At 48.4% G+C, this 10140-nt stretch overlaps 1 long non-coding RNA gene across 1 annotated transcript; it reads left to right on the top strand.

The window, feature by feature from the left end:
• The first annotated feature begins 206 nt into the window (after window positions 1–206).
• Window positions 207–1764, top strand: LOC123185250 (uncharacterized). Its single transcript, XR_006493261.1, has 2 exons — window positions 207–1367; window positions 1436–1764. It is a non-coding gene; the product is annotated as an uncharacterized lncRNA (long non-coding RNA).
• The last annotated feature ends 8376 nt before the right edge of the window (window positions 1765–10140 follow it).

Raw genomic sequence — 10140 nt, 5'->3', positions numbered from 1 at the left:
AAAAATATATAAAAAAATTAAACGGGCCGTGCCGTGCTGGCCCGCGTGCCCAGGCTCCAGGCCCAGGCACGGCCCAAGGCGTGCCGCGTGCCGGGCACGGCCCGTTTAGCCCGTGCCGTGCCTGGCCCATGGCGGGCCGTGCCGGCGTGCTCGCGGGCCGGCCTGTTTAGCCCGGCCCGTTTGGCCAGCTATATTCCCTCCCACCCACCCACCAATCCCGTCCCCATCACCGCTACCTTCTTCCTCCACCCCGAAACGACACGACGCTACCTCCTCCCACCTCCCTCCGTCGCCGGCCAGCGTGCCTACAGGATCCCGACGGCAACCCCACCTCCCTTCCAGCCTCGTCCAAGCCCCCTGCCGTCCTACCTACCTTGCGCCTTGCCCCCACCTTCCTCCCTCCCAGCCTCGTCCAAACCCCCTGCCGCCCCACCTACCTCGCGCCTTGCCCCCACCTTCCTCCCTCCCAGCTACCGAGCATACCTCCCCATGGCACTGCACCGGCTACAGGTGGCCTCCGCGCCCCATCCCGCGCGGATCTAGCATGCCCCGCAACCGGCGGCCTTCCACCAAAAGCACCGGATCCACCGACACGGGCTCTTGCGCTGCCGCAAAAGAAGCGGATCCTCCCCTCGTCCTCGACCCGAGCAGCAACACGGAGGTGTTCTTGCGCCGCCCCGTGCGTACCTCCCTTCCCCAGCCCTGATCCGCCTCCAAGGCGGCCGGATCTGCCCGAATGGCGCGCGACATGGCCACTACCTACCCCCTGCGCGACCTTCTCCCTCCTCACGAGCTCAATCCCTCCCCAGATTATTCTCTGCAGCAGCCTACCTTGCGTGGCTTTCCCCGGCAGCCGTCGCACCAATTCGCTAGCGCAAGGGCGCGTGCAGTTCTGCCCGCGGGGGCGAGCAGTGCACTTGGCTCGTCCCTATGAAACAGTAGCGATGTTCTCCCTACGACGGGGCGAGGAGATCCGACGGTCTCCGACTGTGGTCGAGGCCGTGGCCACCACACACGTCAACAACAGCGAGATTCCACCCCTTGGATGCACTGCAGTTCAGTTTTGGTGGGCGCCACTGTCCTCTGACAGGCGTGTGTGCAGTGCGGTCCGGTGGCGGGGTAGCCACCACTGGACTCCGACGGTCCTCTTCCCGTGACGTACAAAAAACCATGCCCAGGTCCAATTTTTTCGTTGTTGTTATCCACTGACGGCAAGCAGTGCAGCTTGCTATCGTTGCAGGTGAGTTGGGGCGTCCGTGCAGTGCGCAAGCACTTGAGGACGATCGACACGCACTTCGGCAGGAGGTTCTCCAGTTGGATTGTTGCTACAGTTTTTTGGATTGTTGCTGCAGTTTACTTGGCAGGAGGTTCTCCAGTTGGATTGTTGCTACAGTTTTTTGGATTGTTGCTGCAGTTTACTTGGTGTGGACAGGAGGTTCTCCAGCTGGCTTATGCAGCAAGCAGTGCAGGTTGCTCTTCGTTGTAGGTCGGTTGGACCGTTGGTGCAGTACCCAAATCGCTACTGTTTTCGCTGTTGCTCACACACATCACCGGTGGTTCACCGGAGCACCCCCTCGCAGCTCTCTCCTTCCCCAACATGCAGTTCACCGGCGTCGGCCTTCGGTTCGTTTTGGTTGCTGTCGATGCCATCCCCACTGTAGTACAGTGTATGTGCATGTTTTGCGTGGTAGCGGGCTGGGGGCCTATGTTCCTTTACAATGTAAAAAATAGCATGAAAATGAAGTGCACTTCTGTTGTATCCAAGTTTCAGTTCCCCCTCAATATACATTGGACATGCAAAAAAACCGTGTCAAGAGGTTCACTTCTGTCGACAGAGAGGTTCAGTTTTATTGTGTGGAGAGGTTCTCTCAACCATACTATGCACTTTTTCTGTTTTTTAGAGGTTCGCTCCACTGTAGTATGCATTTCTTTTCGTTTTAAACGATAACAAAAAGAATCGCGTGCAATCCTCGGTGATGACATTGCAATGTGCTTTCCTGTCTGATGCAGCACACTAACATTGACAAATATGGTCCACTTAACCCTATGAAATAAGTTAGAAAAGACAAAAAATCATACAGTACACTTAACTCGTGTCTTGGTACATTTTTCGATTGATGTGGTTCACTTACATCCGATATGAAGTGCACTCCATTTCCTCGTCTAAAGAAAATTTTGGTCCGACAAAAAAATGATGTTGTTCGTTTGCCCGTCTAATGCAGTACTATTTTCAGTCCTAAGCAATGCGGTTTTCTGTTTGATGCTGTCCACTCATCGATTTTAGTGTCGTGAAAAAATAGAGTGCCGCATTTCGGTAAAATCAAAACTGCTCTTAAACTGTATGAAATTAGAGAGTGTCTTCTAAATAAAAAAGTTGCGTCTCGTCGATAGCTTTCCAACGGTATATCATTTGAATCATTTCGACGACGATTTGAAAAAATTTCGTGAAAAATTGCCGCTGCCACTTGTCGTCCGCCACACGATTTTCAAAATTAACTTAAAACCATAAGGAATATCAAAACCATTTCTACATATGAAAGTTGTGTCTTGTCCATAGCTTTCTAACGACGTATTACACACCTAGTTTCGACAAACGGTTAAAAAACTAGAGCGAAAACAATACCAAAAATTTGAAAAAAATTTGAAAAACAGAATCCCCCGTTTTAGTAAATTTGATACTGCTTTTAAACCGTAACGAATTAGAGAAATAAATAGATATGAAAAAGATGCGCCTCGACGATATCTATCCAACGGTGTATCATTTGATTCATTCCGACGAGGGGTTTAGAAAAAATGCGAAAAAACGCTCGTTGCCACTCGTTGTGGGCCGCACCATTTTCAAAACTGCTCTTAAACCGTGAGGAATCTCGGAAAGTGTTCAACATGGCGAAGTTGCGCCTAATTCATAGCTTTTCAACGATATATTACATGCCTCGTTCCGACAAACAGTTAAAAAACTAGAGCAAAAACAGTACCCAAAAAATACTACGCGCAGTTTTTTCCGACACGAAGTTCACTAGTCTCTGTAATGCAGTGCTCTTGCTATAGAAAGTGCAGCGCCCTCGCGTTGAGCATGCAGAGCGGAAGTGTTATCAGAATAACTATTCTGATAATATTATCAGAATAGACGGGCTGTATATACAAACTTGACAACAAATATATGAGAAACAAAAAATAACATGATCGATTTTGGGAAGAAAAGAAAGTATCCCTGAGAAGAACATGTACAGGGCCTAGAAGTGATGGTGTCCGCTGGAGACAACGCACGCTATGGTGTTGTGGTGGCTTGTCGGATACAGAACCTGTCGGTGGGGATGATGCGGTAGAGGTGGCAACTTTTGTCATGAATCAGGAGGGTTGGAGGTATTGTCGACCGCGGCATACAGATGGAGTGGCAAGGAGAAAGGTTTCACTAAGCATCCTTCCTTGTACGGAGCTCCAAACCCATCCATCACATCCCCATGGCCGTGGACGATGGCGGCGGAGGCAAACCACAGCGGCAGGAGGAGGCGCGTGTGCTTGGCTGTAGGTTGGGTTAGAGTGCGAGTTGGCTAACCTAATGTAGCTTTGGACCTTGCTCGGCCTGTGCACGGGTCTAGGGAGCGAACCGACCTAGATGGACCAGTGTGCATGTGATCGAGCTGGGATGGATTGATCGCATGAAGGCCTGGAGCCACGAGATAAGAGCAGCAATGGGAAATCAATTCAAATACGCGGTCACTCGGAGCGTTGATTTCACGGGAGCTTGGTATCTGTAAAGATAACCAACGACGTGTAATAAGCCGTATTCGTTTAGCTTTGATTGGATACGAATCACCTATGGATTCACTTTAGTGGAAAAGCTGATTCACGGTGATATAAGACCATATTTGTTTTAGCTTTAATTGGATTTGAATCATCTACAGATTTGCTTCAGTGGCAAAGCTGATTCTTCATATTCACCGGTGAACTACACTTTGAGGTGCTTCAACAAATTACACTAAACATGGCCCGACTTCAAACTCAACTTGATTGACAAAGTTGATTCTTTTTTGATGGACAAGTGGTGCCGCCCAAGATGCCCTGTATGTTAGAAATAAATGGGCTTGGCCTATCAACAATTTCTGAAATATCAAAGTGGCCCATGTGTAAAATAGCAAGTGGTGGGTGTTGGTGTCAAAACCGGCGCATCTCGGGTAAGGGGTCCCGAGCTGTCGATCTTGGATCAATGGGGAACAAGGGACGAAGGACACGGTGTTTACCCAGGTTCGAGCCCTCTCTAAGTGGTAAAACCCTACGTCCTGCTTGATTATATTGATGTGTATAGGATTGTTACAAAGTCGATCTACCACGAGATCAGATGAACTAAACCCTAGACTAGTAGGATGATGGTTGTTGTTCTAGTCTCTACAAACTAACCCCTCTGGTTTATATAGAAACCAGGGGTACTAGGGTTACACAAGGTCGGTTACAACAAGGCAACAAACATGCCGAATCTTCTATCTTGACTTGTAGAACACACCAAGACTTCAAAGATCTCCTGCCTGGATACGAAGCTGCCTCGTAGTCCAGCCTTCCATCAGTCATAACACGGCCCACCTGTCCGGCCCATGAGAGATGAGGCGGCGACCCAAGGACCCCCTAGTCTAGGTCTCCTTTAGTAGCCCCCGAACTAGGCTCCAACGCCGGGGTTCGTTGTAACGCCGAATCTTCTATCTTGACTTGCAGAACACACCAAGACTTCAAAGATCTCCTGCCTGGTTACGAAGCTGCCTCATAGTCCAACCTTTCATCAGTCATAGCACGACCCACCTGTCCGGCCCATGAGAGATGAGGCGGCGACCCAAGGACCCCCTAGTCTAGGTCTCCCTTAGTAGCCCCCGAACTAGGCTCCAACGCCAGGGTTCGTTGTAACGCCCACGATGCGGCTATATCTCCCATGTGTCGAAGCACGACTTAGAGGCATAACCGCATTGTAGGCATGTCGCAAGAGGGGTAATCTTTACACATCCCATGTACTGAACAAGAAAGAGGTACAGAGTTGTCTTACAGTCGCCATTTCACACAATAAATGAATATAACATTACATCATCCAGATACAATCAAGGTCCGACTACGGAACCAAAATAAAGAAGACTACCCCTAATGCTACAGATCCCCGATCGCCCCAACTGGGCTCCACTACTGATCAACTAAAATGAAACAACACAACAAACACGATCTTCATCTAGCTCCTCCTTGAGCTCGGTTGCGTCCCCTGCATGGGTTCATCGGCACCTGCAAACTGGTTTTGGAAGTAATCTGTGAGTCACGGGGACTCAGCAATCTCACACCCTCGCGATCAAGACTATTTAAGCTTATGGGTAGGTAAAAGGCCTGAGGTGGAGCTGCAGCAAGCACTAGCATATATGGTGGCTAACTTACGCAAATGAGAGCGAGAAGAGGAGGCAAAGCACGGTCGTGAACTAGAAGTGATCAAGAAGTGATCCTGAAACTACTTACGTTCAAGCATAACTCCAACACCGTGTTCACTTCCCAGACCCCGCCGAGAAGATACCATCACGGTTACACACGCGGTTGATGTATTTTAAATAAGTTAAGTGTCAAGTTCTCTACAACCGGACATTAACAAATACCCATCTGCCCATAACCGCGGGCACGGCTTTCGAAAGTTCAAAACCCTACAGGGGTGTCCCAACTTAGCCCATCACAAGCTCTCACGGTCAACGAAGGACATTCCTTCTCCCAGGACAACCCGATCAGAATCGGAATCTCGGTTACAAGACATTTCGACAATGGTAAAACAAGACCAGCAAGACCACCCGCTGTGCCGACAAATCCCGATAGGAGCTACACATATCTCGTTCTCAGGGCACACCGGATAAGCTAAGCGTACAGGAGCCGACGTAACCCAAGTTGCCAAGGGATGGCCCTGCACAATGCTCTAGTTTGGACCAACACTGAGAGGAGCACTGGCCCGAGGGTTTAAATAAAGATGACCCTTGAGTCTGTAGAACCCAAGGGAAAAAGGCTTAGGTGACAAATGGTAAAACCAAGGTTGGGCCTTGCTGGAGGAGTTTTATTCAAGGCGAACTGTCAAGGGGTTCCCATTATAACCCAACCGCTTAAGGAACGCAAAATCAAGGAACATAACACCGGTATGACGGAAACAAGGGCGGCAAGAGTGCAACAAAACACCAGGCATAAGGCTGAGCCTTCCACCCTTTACCAAGTGTATAGATGCATTCATTAAATAAGATATATTGTGACATCCCAACAATAAACGTGTTCCAACAAGGAACAAACTCCAATCTCCAGCTGCAACTAGCAACACTATAAGAGGGGCTGAGCAAAGCGGTAACATAGCCAAACAACGGTTTGCTAGGACAAGGTGGGTTAGAGGTTTGACATGGCAATATGGGAGGCATGATAAGCAAGTGGTAGGTATCGCAACATATGCATAGCAATAGAGCGAGCAACTACCAAGCAAAGATAGAAGTGATTTCGAGGGTATGGTCATCTTGCCTGAGATCCCGCAATGAAGAAGAACGAGTGCATGAAGAAGACAAATGGACGTAGTCGAACGGATCCTCACAAACGCGACGTTATCAGAACTAACCCGAAGAAGCAACACCGGAAAGAAGCAAACAACATAGTAAACAACCACCACATAAGCATGACATGATGCACAACCAAATATGATGCATGTCCGGATTAATGAGGCATGGCATGGCAAAGTGCACAAGCAATCCTACAAATTAAGTGGAGGTAAATATGCAACTCCGTTGCATATTGACGGAACACCACATCAATTATTTAGTTCACTCTCAGTTAGGTACTCAAAAATATTAAATGTTTGTTAACATGGCAAGAGGTGAATCATAACAAAACTATACCATTTAAACAATTTAAATGGGGCGGGATATAACAAACAACAAATCTGGTAAATCCCCACGTGCATTGAGTAACTAATGCAAACAACAGTTTTAAACATTTTAATTGTTGTTATCATGATGCGGATGACATGTGCAAGTTTTATGCAATATTTATGAAAACGTTGATAAGAGCATTTTATGAAGCATTTGTCACTGTGGTAGAAAGAAAGGGGTGCCACGACAACGAAACGAAAATGATGCCATGGCAACATTCTGGTTCAGGTAACTCGATTGAGATGCCGGTGAAAAGAAAGTGTGACGGGAGCGAGTCACGCAAGGATGGTGGGGTGATCCCGGATACCAAGTTCCCATGGGTCGACGGTATGGCAAACGAGGGGAGACCTGTAATGACAACTCAGACACGGTGCAAACATGGACATCACATACAACATGCATTTGTCCATGGTGGTTGGTCCGGCAGTTATACCTTCCAAGGGTGCATTTCGAGGCGGAACGAGTCGGTGCAAAGTAGAGGAAGTAGACGTTCTCACGATGGTAGAGGAAGTAGTGGTACACATCTCGGAGAAGGACTTGACACATTCGATGATTCCGAGGGCGACGGTAGGGGAACTTGGCGTTAGTGCTACACGGGTCTTCGCTGACGGTCGATGTACATGGCAAACGTAGAGGTACTATGCTTCGGTCGTCGTGGTACTTGGTGATAGTAGTGGTACAAGGGTTGTAGCCGGCCTTGTCGGTTCATCGTGTAGTCGTAAACGTTCCGTAGATGTTCATGTCGTCAAAACCGTTCGGATCTTGGAGCGATGGTAGTCATTCACTTGACGGTCTTGACAGATTCGAAAGGGTACTTGGCGGTTTGTCATGGTACTTGGCGATGTTCCCTGTTCAATGGTCGTTGGACTTGGCGTCCCGGCCCGTAGTCGTTCGGGCATCGTGGAAGAGCTTGACTCTCACGGGGTCTCGGTCTCGACAAGAGAAGGCAGCGGGGCAACGTCCTTGACGGACGCAGCTTGTGCAGGGGAACCATGGCGAGGCTGAAGGTGGGGTCTCGAGAAGGAGGTGTCCACACCTGAAGCAGAGGAGGTGGTCGACGTCGTGCATGAGGCGAGGTCGATGACGGTCGCAGGTTGAGGGTGCTCCAGGCGGGAGCGGCTAAAGATGGTGGTGGAGCCACACAGCTCGACGGAAGCAGGGCGGTGGAGCTCGCACATCGGGCGGTGACACTGGACGAGGAGGAAGCTTGGCAGCCGTTCTGGAGCAGGGAAGCAGAGGGGGCAACAGGCGTCGTGCCATGGACGGCAGCAGAGGCGGGGTAGAGCAGAGGGGACGACGGGCGTCGGTGAGATGGTGCAGCAGCTGCTGCTGGCAGCAAGGTCGAGGCGGGTTGGTAGCACCGAGGAGAAGGAGGAGGAAGGCCATGGCAGAGGAAGAGCGGCGCCGGGGTTTGGAGGAGGACGAGCGAGGGGATCGACGTGCAGAGGATGCAGCGGCGCGGAGAGAGCGAAGGGAGAGAGGGGATCGAGCAGGGGAGAAAAGGGTCACGGGCGAGAGGAGGGGTCGAGCGCGGTGCCTCTCCTGGCGGCACGAGGGAGGGATCGAGAGGGAGAGTTGCGCGAGGGATCGGGCTCAGGAAGGCTAGGGTTAGAAAGGAGGCTGGGCCTTAGAGGAAAATGGGCCTAGGGTTAGTAGGCGCTGGCTGTGCTAATGGGTTGACCGGGTGGCCGAGGCCCAGGTAGTTGCTGCTGCTTTTCTGTTTCTTCAGACAGAAAAACAAAAAGGAAAGAGCAGGAAAAAAGGAGAGGAGCTAGAGAAATATAAAAATATACTCGTGATCCTGAAAATGTGCTCTATTTAACAAAATTGGTTTGGAGATTTTTAAAGGAAGTAAAAAAAATTCAAGTTTGAATTAAATTCAAACTTGAACCATTTTAAACCCTAACCAAAACAATTTCAACAGAGATGAAATTTGACAGAGAGGCTAGGTGCATGGTGTTAGAATATTGAGGCAAAGATGAACATTAAAAGAGAAGGGAACATGACACTTGCCAAAAGAAGGAAGTAGAGGGAAGGAGAAGGTGATGAAGCAAGATTCATGCATGGAACATGCAACAACTTAATATGTATGAAAACCACATAATGCACATGATGACATGATGACTTGCAACATGATGCAATGATGAATGTAAAGAACCAAACAAATCAAACGACGAAACCCAGAAACCCTGGAAGGCATCTGAAGCTCCGGTTTTGGGGCGTCACAACACTCCACCTCTACAAGAGGATCTCGTCCCGAGATCTAGGATGGCACCGGAGAGAAGCGGAAGAGGAAGAGAAGAGGTAAAACTAAGTTGCTTCTTGGACAACCGAGTGAAACCACGAAGCTTGAGAGGTTGAACAAATTTTGAGAAGAGAATACAACAGAGATGAACAAGGTTGAAAACACTCCGTTAGAGAGGAGGAACAAGGAACATTACAGGAACCTTGTAGGTTGACAGACATAAGAAAAGGGTTTCAATGGACAAGAAGTACATGCGAGCACTCTGGAACGAATGTAAGAATGGAATCAAAAGAATGGAGAGGAAAGCAACTTCTACCTCAAATGTGCTTGAAAAGCATCTTTAGGAGAAGGGTCGAACGAAGTTGTTGGAAAACCAACAACGAAAAGAACAAGGTTGTAGTGGGCTTATGGAGAACATCTCAAAACTATGAGGTGAAATTCGGCCACTAACGGAAACCAAAAGATTGGATTGATATGAACAAGTAGACGAGAAACTAAATCACCGGGAGGATAGATGAAGAACTTGGATCATTTATGAGCACCATAAATAGCAACAATCCTTAGGGAAGGCTTTAGGTGAAACATGACACAAGATAACTCCAACGAATAGGTTGATGGATTTAAAATACCTCATTCGTAACAACATGTGAATCATGAACTCAAATTATCAAGAATGACATAATACCACCTCCGATGATACAGTAGAAAGAATTGCACTCCGGATTGCAAGATGAAGAATGCTTGAGATCCTCTGAAAAGGATCTTGATGAACACTTTGAGAAGAAATTAAATCCTTTATGAACCAACATGTAGCGCCTCCATGAAGAACTCCAGTAAACAAAAGGATAACGAAAAGAAAGAGAAGTTGAAAACACAAGGTGAAACCTTGTAATGATTGAGATGGATCTCCGTGATAATTAAAGCTTGGAACTCCGAGAAAGAAAAGATGAACAAAAGAAAATCAAGAATTTATTTATCATGAACAAA

The sequence above is a fragment of the Triticum aestivum genome, chromosome 2A, assembly GCF_018294505.1.
Source record: "Triticum aestivum cultivar Chinese Spring chromosome 2A, IWGSC CS RefSeq v2.1, whole genome shotgun sequence".
NCBI classification, from domain to species: Eukaryota; Viridiplantae; Streptophyta; class Magnoliopsida; order Poales; family Poaceae; genus Triticum; species Triticum aestivum.
The sequence above is the reverse complement of the archived record's forward strand: the minus strand, read 5'-3'. Positions and strand labels throughout refer to the sequence as shown.